This window comes from Equus przewalskii, chromosome 5 (genome assembly GCF_037783145.1).
Source record: "Equus przewalskii isolate Varuska chromosome 5, EquPr2, whole genome shotgun sequence".
NCBI classification, from domain to species: Eukaryota; Metazoa; Chordata; class Mammalia; order Perissodactyla; family Equidae; genus Equus; species Equus przewalskii.
In genome coordinates, this window is record NC_091835.1 from 50,992,214 (window position 1) to 51,007,200 (window position 14,987).

The 14,987-nt window shown below is 34.8% G+C and overlaps 1 protein-coding gene and 1 long non-coding RNA gene across 40 annotated transcripts in view; one reads left to right on the plus strand and one right to left on the minus strand.

The window, feature by feature from the left end:
• Window positions 1–14,987, minus strand: part of SOX5 (SRY-box transcription factor 5) — a 947,484-nt gene that overhangs the window by 464,152 nt on the left and 468,345 nt on the right. For 2 of the 39 annotated variants that reach the window (XM_070620828.1, XM_008512792.2), the window contains exon 1: window positions 7,490–7,780. The exons of 31 other annotated variants lie outside the window; for them this stretch is intronic. The gene's annotated coding sequence lies outside the window, so the exon portion shown is untranslated. Of the gene's footprint in view, window positions 1–7,480; window positions 7,781–14,987 lie in introns of those variants that run through there. 6 more of the 39 variants (XM_070620845.1, XM_070620837.1, XM_070620829.1 and 3 more) reach the window with 5 other exon arrangements.
• The window catches only part of LOC139083532 (uncharacterized), a 90,833-nt gene that overhangs the window by 56,506 nt on the left and 19,340 nt on the right, over window positions 1–14,987 (plus strand). The window lies entirely within an intron of this gene.

Genomic DNA, 14,987 nt, shown 5'->3' on the forward strand with positions numbered 1-14,987 from the left:
CAAACCAATCATATATCAAAACTATATAGCCATATTTTATTTGTATGAGAAATAATAACTAAATATACTCATATATAGGAGAGACAAGAAATTTTAAAACATAGTTTTTCCCACACAATGATGACATTCTTAACAATAAATTTATGCTGTTTTCTATTTTCTCTATTGCTTAGTAACTGTTCATAATTACTTTAAAGTTGAGATATCTCCTCATCAGTTCTATTCCACATTTAAATGTACCTTAATGGCATATTTGCCAGGAGTCAAAACTTTTCCAACATTTTTATTTTTAGATAGAACTCAATTTTCCTCCAGTTTTGCCTGACCAGGGAATACTTCTTTAATTGGGTTGAGCTCCTAATTGTACTTATATTTTGTTAAAATGTTGACCATTGTCTTCTAATATTATTTTTCTTTTAAGTTCGTATGCTTTTTTAAGTTCCTGAATTAAAAGAAATTTGGAAAGAAGCCCTAAAAAAATTCATAATACAGTAATTTGAAGATGAATTTTTTTTAATAAGAGGACAATCAACTTTTTACATTGTGCTTCATATGGTATTTTTGGTTAGCTCTATTTAATTAAAGAGTCGAGAAATATCGATAGCTCAAATTTATCACAGCTACACAGCTTTCCTATGCGCCAAGGTAAGTTCTAACAGCTTTACATGTTTTAATACATTTAATTCTCATAACAACCCTATGAGGTTATGCTATGTTTTCACCCTTGTTTTACTGATGGAAAACTGAAGCCCAGAGGGGTGAAGTCACATGCTCAGTCACAGGGTGAGTAAAGGAAGGCCTTGGGTTTGAACTGAGTCAGTCTGGCCCTAGCGTCCATGCTCCATATGGTTGTGTTATGTCAACTCTGTAAAATACCAATAGTGGTACTTTTCACACAGTTCACTAACAAAAATATTCTTCTCAGATTATGATGTTCTTATGTAAGCTAGTTTCTAACCTATAAATTACTAGTCTTCTTAAATGTCATTTATAAATTATTAGCTTAGCACTCTGACTCTATTAACCCATAAAATATTGTATTATGCTCCATTTTTACACATCTTGAAGAATGAGAATCACTACCACACAACATTAAAAGAAAAAGACTCAGAGTAACTCAGTATGGCTGGAAATTACAATGCAGGGGGAGCAGCAAGAGCTGAGGCAGGGGCCACGGTACAAAGAACTATGGTGCCAGCTATGACTTCACAGTTTTAACCATAAGGTGATGAGGAAACCAACGATGACTTTAAGCATAGGCATGATAGAGTCAAATCCATGTTTTAGAAGGATCGCAATAGGACAAATATTGGCTATAAACCAGAGGCAAGAAAGTTATTTAAAATACTGTTACTGTTAGTAAGCAATGATGAGGTCTAAATTAAACTGTTCAGAGCGGGGAAGAGGAGCACTGGACAAAAACCAACATATAGAAACTAAATAGATTTGATTTGGAAACTGACAACACTGGGACTATTGGTGAGGTAATAAATTATGGGGAAAATTACAGTAATAGTTAATATTACATAAACATCAATGTCTCGACCTTGTTTTGATTTTCCAAAAATAATCATAGTCAGCTCAAGAATGATAATATAAGCCCCAGCAGAAGAAAAAAAAGAGATATTTTAAATATTAGTTTTTGACATACACCATTCTAACATTGAAAATCCACTAAAATATGCATTTTTAAATACCAGCTAAAAGAATTTAATTTCTGAAAATACTAATACTTTTTGTAATTATACCTATAATCAAATCAGCCAGCATTGACCGGTAATATATTGTTATAGTACGGCTTTGATATAATACAGTAAAAATTTAAGATTGAATATATTTTTCTTGTTCAATTTATAAAAACTGCAATCAGAGGCAGCATTTTCATAGTAAATTTTGTAGGAAGAATTAGTTCAGTGTGGTAGCATTTCCTGCTGTTAACTGTAGCAGTTACCAACAAATGCCATTTAAAATTAGCTCATTCATTCATTCATTCAGTCAGACCATCCTAGGTGAGTACAGGGTGGGTAAAGCTGTTCTAAGCTCTTTGGGAAGTCTAAGTGAAAGAGAAGGCATGATTACTGCCTGAAAGAAACTTGAGACAACTATGGAAATAATCATAAGTACAGCTCTTTCTAACAGTAGCAACTAAACACATTAGTGAAGAATATTTCATTTTCAATGAAATTTCCTTCAGACTATATTCTCTTCTACCACTTATTAGGACTAACTATAGCAGATCATATATTTCACACTTTGTAACACTTGTACTTTGTGGGTTTTTTCTTTAGTGGGGGTGGGGGGAATATTGGAAGGCTCTAAATTGGAATGCTCAAACTGGATTTTGGGAGGCCCTAGATTACATTAAAAATTTGTGTACAAGCACAATTGTGAGAAGATCCAGAGATTGGATCAAAATTTCAAAAGGCTGCATGACCCCCAACAGGTCAAAAACTGCTGGGTCTTATATCTAAACAGGAAATGAATCTAAACTATGTTTTTCCAAAACTAGACGAACTAATTTTTCTCTTCTAATTTGTCATTTTTTTTCCCAAGTGTCTTCACGATTCTACTGAAAGATTAGGAATGGAAGCGATAAATGATCACCCCAAAAGACACTGTCCTAAAATTGCTAGTAAAACACCCAGCCAGTCTTGAAATTTTTAACTGTAGAATTCAAGATTTTTCCAAATTAATCACTATTTTTGATGTTTAACTTAAGAAAAAGTACTTTGAACTCTAGTATCACTGCAAAGTGAAATTTTTAAAAAATTATCAATCTAGGCACTAAACAAATAAATAATAAAGTTTCTATGATTTTTATGAGAATTCAAATCATGACGTCATTTTTTTAATGTCACAATTTTCTGCAGTGTCAAAAGTTCCATTTGGAGAACCAGAGGTTTCATGGAGACAGAAGAGTTCTCATTGGCCTTCCAGAATAATCTATGTCTATAGATATAGGTATACTATTAAGTGAGAAGATGGTGAATAACATTTTCAGAAACAGTAGAAATTCTGTGACTTCATTTAATCTCTTGTGGAGCACAGTGGGAAGGAATAAGTCCAAATTTCTGGGGAATTTACCCATAAGTAGTACAAATAAAATATTTAATCTCAAGGGTCTGCCATCAGTACTGTTTACTGCTAAAAGTAGCACATTGTATAAGAGAAGATATAATGCCACCCACTCCACTCCAGACTCGGGATCAGGATTAGGAATAGATGAGAGTCTTGTCCTCTTATTTTCAATGATGCTTAGTTCGGATTTGTAATCTGAAGACAACAATTTTTACAGGTATTTACGTATTTTGTAAGTCTAGTCTCTATTCAAAACCTCCAAATTTAGGACTACCAATCTCAGCCAGTAGAAAAACACCACTGTGTTGACAATGCAGGTAGCTTTCATTTAATTTGATGGAGAAAGTGAAACATTTACAACACATTGATAGTCTCAAAAAGTTCTGATACTTTGAAGGAAACAAAGAATTCCATTCAGCTTCCAGAGAATGAGTGAAGGAGAATGCATTTCATCTTCCAAAACGCCCTTCTGTCTCACCTCTCCAATACAATACGCTTGGAAACAAAAGGCAGATTATTAAGTTTTCAAATGAAGCTACTTGCTTCTCTCCCCTCTCTGGATGCCTCAGCCTCCTCTCCCTGCCTTCCAGCACATCTGGTAACCATGTGTGGTAGTGCTAATGAAGACTTTCCTGAGTGAGTTGCAATTAGTTCCGACTGCCGTGCAGCTTTCCTGGGCAGTACCAAAGTAAAAGACAGCAGTGGGGGTGAGGGAAAACCAATAACTCTTTCACTTCACGACACCGAAGTCTCCCCTGCCTGCCCGTGGGACTCTCATCACCATCACTCCGGAGGAATTTTTGAAAAAGGGTGTAAGCAAATACTTTCAGTTTCCTCCTTCCTTTTCTCCAAAGCAGCATTTTACCCAACTTGATTGAACGCGACAGGCAGGCAGCAGTACTTCTATGATCCTTTGAACAATAGAGAATTGTTCAAGAGATGCCATTTCCCCTTTTGGTCCCAGTATGATACTTACCTAACAATTTTATCTACTTTAATAGAATAAATTTGTGTGTTTTACTATTTGATGGATTAGAAGGAACTGCGGAAGCAAATGTACCGTACACAATTAGGCTGTCTTGAAAACACACACTTTTGTTTACTCCAGGCCTCTTCCCCCTTCTCAATCAAGCTACTAATAGAGCTGTTTTAAGTTTCAACAAGGACCATATTAACTGCGGGGCTCCACATGAAACAGAACGCTAAACCCAGCGTCTCCTGACAATGTGGGCTCAAAGTCTCCCAATCCTGGTTTACATTTCTGCCTGAAATCACGGTTATTTCTTTGCAATGCTTTTTTCTGTACCTAGCAAATTATAGTTCTCAATAAATACCATTTAATGGTCAGTAATAGCCTTTGTGAGAAGACTCTTAAGTGACTCCGAGGATAGGGAACTTAATATAATTGTTTTGGCAACTTGTACCTGTATCTTATCCTAGTGCCATCTACTTTTAAATTTCACCAACTCGGGTTTTAGTATATGCATTTACTCAGTAAATGATAACCAATGATAACCACGGTTTACATTTCAGTTTAACATACACTCTTATATACACACAGTTGGCCCATGAACCCCTATAACCATTAACAGTTACAAATAAACATAGACAAATAAAAATTCAAAATAAAAACTGGCTGTCCTGATGGGTCATTTGAAGCTTTTACAATGTATAAGTCAAACCAATCCACATCCCTAAAACAAAGAAATATGGCAATAAAGAAACAGCACAGAAAGAAGCTATAGGAATATTTTTCCTTCTTTTAACAGAAATCAATGCTAAATGATATCACATCCAGGAAAAATGACCATAAATAAAATGCAATAAGCATATTAGGTTAAAAAAATAAATCACAGTCCTTCAACTCATCTGCCCCTTACATGTAAATAATTTCTTAATAAAACAAAGAAAAACATCTCCCTCACTATATATAATTGAAAATATTTTAACTTTATGCAACTAAAATTTCTACAGCTATTTACCCTACTACCTTCCTCTGGCTCATTATAAAATGGGAATGGTTTAACTGTGCAGTGCCAAATCCTCAGACTGGAGAAAGTTTCGCCCCGACCTGGCCAGCTGTTTGCTTCCAGCTCTAGGTGGTCATCCTTCCAAATCAATCTCTTCCCTCTCAGAAATGATCAAATTCAAGTAAAAAGAAAAACTCTCTGCAGATCTTTTGTAAGGTGTTTATTTTTCATACCAGGAGAACCCTAGTGAACGGACAAATTACACACACACACACATATAGAAAATTTTTTAAAGGCTTTAACTGTGGTGATGAAAATATTATGATTCATCTACATTTCAAAATGCCAATAGAATTCTAAAATACAGAATAAGTTAGCACCATAAATACTGTAATATAGAATGACGTGATTTTTACCACTAATTTTTTCTTTATTTTTATGAATAAGTTGACTTTACTAGCAATAATGACAGTTAATGACAACCCAGTGAGTCACTGCCTCCTGGGCCTTAAGGAGGGGTAGGTCCATGTATAAATGATAATTAAAGCCATTAAACATTCAAACACTACACTGACTTAACAGCTATTGGCATTCAAACTCTCAAATGCTTCTACTGTACCTTACCAAATAATTAAATACTGCGAAGGTACCCAGGGTTAATCAGCAAAGCGACTGACTGGGATTGCTCCGCTATGTCTCTTGAGAACTCAATCAGTCTGTAATTTTTATGTTCACCACTCACCTTTACATGTGGGCCTTATGTTTTTATCAAGGCGAATAAAAAGCTGCATACAAATTCAGTACACAGGAAGCTGCGCCCCTATCTTGGTTGACAGCAGCTCTCAGTTCTTGTGCTGCTACCTGTGCTCTGCAACCTGATGCTGTCGTCAGACTGCTTCTAGATGTGATTCAAGTTCATTTCTGTACACTGTAGCTTCAGTGTTTTACATTATGATCACAGCCCTTCTCAATATTTCAGGAAGGCATTGGGAGGAAAAACTGAGTAAGGTAATAAAGATTCACTATCACATGATAACAACTTTAAAAGTTATTTAATACTGGTAAACACATAAAAAGATCCGATTTCCTGATAACAAAGGATGTTTTTATTGTATGTACAGATGTTTAAATTAACACACACATTCCATTCTTATCTCTCTTAAATTCAGCAGAATAACTCTAAGTCTTCACAGGGCATGTTATCAATGTAAAAGTAATAAAAAAGTCACCCTCTTGTGAATTACTATTTACAGTATTTCACAAGAATGGCATTCACACCCTCCAAACGAACAAGGTTGTCTCTTTAAATTGAAGGACACTGCCTGCTCTCCTCATCAGTTAGCATTAGCAATAGGGGGGAGGGGAAGAGAGAAAATAACAAACCATTTTTCTATCATTTGAACTCTCTTTGACCCTTGCAAGCTATTCAAGTATGCACTTAAGACAATTCAAATAAATAACATATATACACACATAGAGAGCAGATATATAGATAGCAAAAGAGTGACTTCTAATAAAGTGGATAGGCTGATACCTGGAAATCAACTATCTTGAAGCCAGTTTCTTGGCATTGTCATTGACAGCACAAAAGGAATTCCCATTTATAGATGGTAACAACATTTCATACTTTAATCAATAATTCTGTGAATGGGGGTATAAACTTGCCGGAATCAACTAAAGCTAAAAGAGCTAAATGAGTTAAGAAAGAAGAGAAAGCCACCCTGTCCCCATCTTGACTTAAAATTTTTCAATATATGATCATAGTTATACTGGGGGAGCGTCAAGGAGGCTGGCAAATATAAAATGCAGTGAGAAGTATATGATGAAATATATCATTTAAGTGATATTTAGCTTACAAAGTTCAAAATATTCCAGTCTTAAACTTATTTCTATTCCAAAAGTTAAATATAAAATTTTATGAAAAGATGTTACATCTCATAAATGTGCACTTGTACACATCTATAGATACAAGAATTATTGATTCATTTTTACTAAATATTTCTACTAAAATATTTCCTCAAAATAGAGACTAATTGGTGTCTGTCTAGCAATTTCCAATACTGTTTCTCCATGTTAGTGGCACTATGTGCTATAGTTTTAAATATACATTTAAAGATAGTATTACTGGGTCTACCGCAATGTTTTTACACAGAACACTGATAAAAGTAGTAACCCAAACTTGACAGTTAAATGCCTAAAGAATCACGCATGATGCTGTAAATATTTTTAAGATGCTTTCTGAGGCCACTCATTCCCCCTTCCCCAAAAAGAAATAAAAAAGAGAAAAGAGTAGAAATGGAGATTTAAAATATGACAAAACCAGCCTGTACATTTTCTTAATGTTTAGAGAGCCTTAAGCATTCAGTTTCTAGAAGCAAAACCAAAACCCTACCAAAATTAACAGAGGAAGAAGATAGAGATAAATGAGTCACCAAATAAACCTTTCTCTCAGCCGGAAACCATGTGGATATGGAGGTTTCTTCAGAGCAAAACATGTGCCTTGAATTCCCAGGAAGCTCTGTCAGTGGCACGGATGTGAAATTCAGTGGTCCTGGACATGCATCCCACCCAGGCTTTCCTGTCACCTCTGGAGCAGTGACAATACCAATACCAATCTAAAGCCAGGGATCAAGAAGGAATTGCTCTGTGGTCACTCCCATGACCCATAGAGCAGGATTTCACCACAGCCCTATGACATGTGACTGGGCTTGGGGAGTTCCAGTGTCAGTTCCAAAAATCCTAAGGGGGCTCTCCCCTTTGTGAAACAAATTAATTACACAACCAAATATTGCCACATTCTTGCACCTATTGACATAATGGGAACTTCAACCCCCACTCTGCTTTGTACTTTTTCAAGAGGAAAAAAGTGACCCAGGTGGAGCCCAATATAAGCGAAGTAAAGGAAAATTTTAAAAAGATGTTTTTTATTCACTACCTATGGCAGGAAATTACATATTTTAGATTTAAAGTCCAACTGAAAATAATTCAACTTTGTACTATTCACTTGAGTGGTATGTGACAGAGAATGCATGGAAGTTTGCCTACTATTTCAGAGTTTTCTAAGCCCTAATACTTTCATCATTACTTACAATACTTCAGTCCTGTTCACAGATATGTCATATCAGACTCAACTAAGTTGCAGAGCTCCATGTAATTTTTATGTGGACATCCTAATTAAAAATTATAAACTGTTATTCTCACAATTATCACTGCTTTTTAAAACTGGTTTATTTACTCTATTTTCTTTTGATTCCCAACTCCAAAATGAGAAAAATTACCTGTACTTATTGCATATCAGCTATTCAACCACAGATTTATTAGGAAAGAGACTTGAGGCGCTCTTCTCTCTTCCCATATCCCTAGCAGGAGAAAATATCATTTCTAATGGTAAATACTAAAGTCAAAAAATGTGAGCAATCATGGAAACTGTGAGTTTTCTCAACACATATGAGTCACTTATATCCCCAGAAGTAATGAAACCTCCCGAAAAACAGAGATTCAAAAAGAGATGATGATTTGATGGTTTTTCCTGTGTCTAAGTAAGATCGGTTATGACTAAATAATTTCTCAATTGCTAGAGTAAAACAAGCCAAAACAAATAGCTTTTCAAACTCTAAAGTATATTGTGTAGTGGGGACTGTTCAAGGTCTCACTAAAGTCAACATTGGATAGATAATACTTAGAAGAGTCTGATGCAGAGGGCTATTCTTGAATCCATTCATTATGGAAGCAAAGAACTCTGCAACATTGTTGCAAACAGAAAAGTCAATTAAAAACAAAATATTCCCACTTAAAAAAATCTGATATGGTTCACATTTAATAATAAAAGGGAAAACATATCCCTTTAAGGTAGTTCAAGCTCAAATGGTTGCAAAAATGGTAAAATATTTTTCCAGGTAGACTAATCTCAGCATTTTCAAATCAATAAAAAGTTTCTCCAAATCCTACAATACATACATATTAATTTCCCCTACTCCTTTTAAATCTTTCATATTTTTTCTGATGACATAAATACAGGAGGATAATGCATTAAACATATTAAATTAAAAACTTAACCAAGGAAAAGCCATTCATTGAATCAAGAAACTTTTATCAATTGCCTATTGTGTCCAATCGGAAGTGGCTCAGTCCTGTAGGAAGCTAAACTACGCAGATACAATAGCAGCCAACACTTGCTTCCTAACCTTGCTGATCTTAATCTTATTATGGAAACTATGTACATAGATCAATTTTTTTAAAATTAAAATTTTAATTCATGCCTATGTGATCAGCCAGGCCAGTCTATTGCATTGTCCTGGTTCAAGTACGTTAGCATTATTTTCCCAGGAAGACGGGACATGATTTCTGTATCATGACTGCATGAAACCCAGCACTGTGATGAATATATGGTGGGTGTTTCATATAAAATTATAGATATATTTTAAGATAAGTTCAAAGGACCGGCATGTAGAAAACAATTACTCCTAAATATTGCTTGATTAGCAGTTAGACCTAGAAAAATGAACAGAAATTAGAGTTGAAAATAACCAGGGTCCTAACTTTCTCGCTGTGTGACCTTAGAAAATTTACTTCACATGCCTGAGTCTTTACTTTCTAAACTAAAAAAACTGGTTTGTGATGAAACTTCAAGTACAAAAGATGACAAATTTACCTAAATTCCTAGTAAATAAATTCCTAGTAAATACTTCCACATGGTAGAAAAGCAATTGTAGAAATATTGTTATTATATCGTCACAAGATATTACGCCCCTTGGTTGCTCATCTTCTACATGAATTTCCTACGAAAATAGAAAAACATAAATGTTTTCAATGTTTCGCTACACATATTAAATATTTACTTGAGCTATATATCTGCAATGCTTTGTAAAAAGTACTTGAATTGTTTGGAATATCATGTTTTTAGGGGAAAAAAGTTTATAAAGAACCCCAAGCATTTAATAAATTAGGTATAACTCTAAATTAAGAGTATTTCCTCCTATCAGGCATCAAAATACACTACTATTTCTTAAACTAAAAAGTCTGGACACTGAGGAAAACTCACATATCTACAAAGGGACCACAAACACCAGAACTGAACAATGCCGAAGATCAGTTTGGATGGTCCTGGGGGATACATAAGTGGGCTTCCTCTAGCTTCTGAACCCTATAAAAGAGCTTTGCATATCATAAGATGCACTGAATATTTGTTAACTGAGTGGAACCCGTCTTAGGTATGTGTACACTTTTATTCCCTCTATCCTAAACATTAAAAACATTTGCCAAGATGAGGATACTGACATTACGAGCTCCCGAGAACTGCTTACTACTGATATCATGTGCTAGAAAAATGACAAATTCTTGGTTTCAGAAGGCAGACAGAGGAATCATTTGGGGCTTAAGAAATACTGTCAGTTATAAGAAGAACTTTATGAGGACATTAAAGTATTTGGAGTTCCTTTGATTAAAGACTGAACATGTATAATATAATACCATGACCACATACGTTAAATTCCTTAAACCATTCATTTTATCTCTTTATCAAAATTGAGCTTCTCTTGTGAATTTATAACTACAAAAAAAAAATCACTCTCCAAACGGTGCACATGATAGGAGCCTAATGGTGAATGATATATTGAAAGATCCCTATAAAAATTAAAGCACAGGTGACACAAAGTAATGACTGCTCACACTCAGGAAACATGAAGATGCCTAAGTGAAAATTAGATGACACTATTAGATAATAATTTCTGTACCTGGCTATAAAGAAATAGTCAGTAATTCTTAAAAATACCACCCCTAAATTTCAGGATGTCCTTGCGATAAAAGACTAACTAATAAATTTAGGTAAGACTTGCTTTGTTAATATAGTGGTTAACAAGTTATAACTGTTGTTTTAAACTGCATTTAAAAATGAACATTAAGTGCATATTAAATAACACTAAGTCCTCTAGTAAAAGCCCCAAATCAATCACTAAAGTTGTTGATTTGTTTAACATCTACCATGCACAAGATACAATGCTGAGCACTTTAACTGTATTTGAAAGTGGTTAACCAACACTGCATTTAACCCTTTTAATATGTCTTCAAATATCATGGGAAAAGTTAGTGTAAAACTGGATACATAACATTTTTATCACAAAAATAAAAGACTAACAACACACATAAGGCATATAAGAAGAGAATGCAAGTTTTAGGAAGTCTTGGTATTATTCTTGGCTCTAATAAATATGCACTAATTTTAGCATAATAATACCAGAATATGCCTTTATAGTATCATATGCACAAGGTAGTAATAAAGTAGTTAAAATGATAAAACAGATTGCACATTTTCCTAATCTGGAATCTGTCTTGAATATTTCCTAATATTCACAGTAGAATCTAGAGTACGATCATACATCAAGAGTGCTATGCCAACAAAATTTGGAAATATTTCTTCCTGACCAAGCCGTTTGTCTGTTCTGAAGTGTGACTGCCTGGAATCTCTTAAAGTTTCTATAGATAATGTAATTACAATGTTTCCCATATCCATAAAAGTGATTTACCTTTTTTTAAAAAGTATATGTACTGTGCCGTTTGCTTCAGTGACAGCCAGCAGCAATGAATTCTACAGTTTATTTGTATGTTGCACAAAAATTACTTCCTTTTAACTGTTTTATCATGATAGTTGATTTCATTGGGTTTTTCCTCATGAAGAAAGGTAAAAAAAAAAAAACGCCACCAAAAGATATGTTTTTTCATTATCCATCGTTAGTCCACAGAGAGAATATTTTTTTATTTGAGTTTCATCTTTTACTCATGGTTACAGTACAGTGCTGGCATTTGTAATTCCTACTTCTTAATGATTTCATTTTCTGCTTTTATGAAGCACACAGAACCTTCAGCAAACATGTTTCTCAAAGAATGTATTATCTAACATTCATCAAGCTTTAATTATCATATCCTAAATATGAATATTAGTAGAGGTGAGATTGGAACAGATAACCCCGATGTTGGGGCATATAAAAATCACTGATACTGTTCCCCACCAGAGCCAGAGGCCAGTTTAGCTTCACATTGTGTTGCAAGCTACCTAAAGAAGAGATGAAGAGTCTCCACAGGCTTTCTGGTTCATAAATTTCCTGTAGAAAGGAAGTAATTGTTTCTGTTTAAAGGAAACATCCTGAGTTAGATTAAGCAAAAGTCCCATTTTCTGTCAACAGAAGACAAAGCAGAGAGGTAAAAAGGTCAATAAATATCAGAAAGCAAAAGACTAGCCAGTATTTATTGGGAACCTGTATGTGCAAGTATTGTGGGCATCAAGAAACAAAACATCTGAGTGTCTCAGTTAATTTTCTCATTTCGTTTAAATATTTTGTATTCTGTGTAGGCACGATATGCGAACAGATTACTAAGCATGTAATAAGTATAAATGCCTGCCTTTTAAAATAAAGTTCAAAGTCTATAAAAGGTATCTTTCTAATTCAAAATAAAGCATGACAGAGCTGGAGCAGTCTTCTGCTCCATCCACATAAGTCCAATTGGTCCCATAAAATTTTCCTATGGAATTTCTCCAGGGGTTAAGGCAAGGGTTCCCCAAGTCCATTGTGGGGTATTCCTTTGTTTTTCCTATCCTAAAAATGCACCAGTTTCTTCATACAATCATACATTGCCCAAACAAAACCTTTCCTGATCTATGTGAGTTTTCTTTGTGGATATGGAAAATTTTACAGAATTGGCCACAAAAATATAAATGTGAGCTATAGTTACCTCTTGAACTTGGACTACTTTATTATTTCTTAGAAAAGGGGGTAGAATACTTTTTATTTTCCTGGATCTTTTCTATTGGTAATTGTGTCAGAATAAACTTAATTATATAATATTTAAAGCAAAAAGGTCCATCACTTACGGTCATTTTCAATTCAACCTTATAACAAAGCATATACATGCTTCATAGAGTTAGGGTAAGGATTTAATTAAAAAACTCATGCTAGACACATTAGAAGAAGGTGTTACCAGGCCTTATATAATAAACATTCACATAAATTATCTATTATATCAGGGGTGCCTGGTGGCGCAGTGGTTAAGTTCTCATGTTCCGCTTCTCAGAGGCCCGGGGTTCACCGATTTGGATCCCGGGTGTGGACATGGCACCGCTTAGCAGTAGCCATGCTATGGCAGGCATCCCATGTATAAAGTAGAAGAAGATGGGCATGGATGTTAGCTCGGGGCCAGGCTTCCTCAGCAAAAAAGAGGAGGATTGGCAATAGTTAGCTCAGGGCTAATCTTCCTCAAAAAAAAAAAAAAAAAAAAGAGAATAATAAAAAAATTATGTATTATATAATGATTGTTATTTATAAAAGGTATAATCATTGTTTTAATAGCAAATTTGCCTTGGACCATCCGAAATTTGCATAATAGTGCACATATAAAAGTATATTGCATGCCTCTGATTTATACGTATGTGCAAACTATATTCATCAATTCATTTAACAATCACATACAGGCATACCTTGGAAATATTGTGGGTTCCATTCCAGACCACCGCAATAAAGTAAATGTCGCAATAAAGCGAGTCACAATTTTTTTGGTTTCCCAGTGCATATAAAAGTTGTGTTTATACTATACTGTAGTCTATTAAGTATGCAATAGCATTATGTCTAAAAAATCAGTGCACGTACCTTAATTTAATAATACTTTATTGCTAAAAAATGCTAACCATCATTTGAACCTTTAGCAAGTCATAAACTTTTTGCTGGTGGAGGGTCTTGACTCGATGTTGATGGCTGCTGACTGATGAAGGTGGTAGTTTGCTGAAGGCTGGGATGGCTGTGGCAATTCCCTAAAATAAGACAACAACAAAGTTTGCTGCGTCGATTGACCCTTCCTTTCACGAATGATTTCTCTGTAGCATGTGATGCCGTTTGATAGCATTTTACCCACGACAGAACTTCTTTCAAAAATGGAGTCAATCTTCTCAAACCCTGCTGTTGCTTTATCCACTAAGTTTTATGTAATATTCTAATCTTTGGTTGTCATTTCAACATTTTCACAGCATCTTCATCAAAAGTAGATTCCATCTCAAGAAACCACATTCTTTCCTCATCCATAAGAAGAAACTCTTCATCTGTTAAAGTTTCATCCTGAGATTACAGCAATTCAGTCACACCTTCATGCTCCACTTCTAATTCTAGCTCTCTTGCTATTTCTACCACACCTGCAGTTACTTCCTCCACTGAAGTCTTGAAGCCATCGAAGTCATCCATGAGGGCTGGAATCAACTTCTTCCAAACTCCTGTTAATGTTGATATTTTGACCTCTTGCCATGAATCATGAATGTTCTTGATGGTATCCGGAATGGTGAATAGTTTCTAGAAGATTTTCAATTTACTTTTCCCAGAGTCATGAGAGAAATCACTATCAATGGCAGCTATAGCTTCACAATATGTATTTCTTAAATAATAAGACTTGAAAATCAAAATTACTCCTTGATCCATGGGCTGCTGAATGCATGTTGTGTTAACAGGCATGAAAACATTAATCTCAATGTACATCTCCATCAGTGCTCTTAGGTGACCAGTCTTATTGTCAATGAGCAGTAATATTTTGAAAGGAATCTTTTTTTCTGAGCATTAGGTCTCAACAGTAGGCTTAAAATATTCATATTGTAAACAGATGTGCCGTCATCCAGGCTTTGTCCTTCCATTTACAAAGTACAGGCAGAGTAGATTTAGAATAATTCTTCAGGGCCTTAAGATTTTGGAAATGGTAGATGAGCATCAGCTTCAACTTAAAGTCACCAGCTACCTAGCCCCTAAGAGAGAGTCACCTTATGCTTTGAAGTTTTGAAGCCAGACGTGACTTCTCCTCTCTATTTATGAAAGTCCTAGCTGGCCTCTTCTTCCCATATATGGCTCTTTCATCTACATTGAAAGTCTGTTGTTTAGTGTGGCCCCTTCATTAATTATCTCAGCTAGGTCTTCT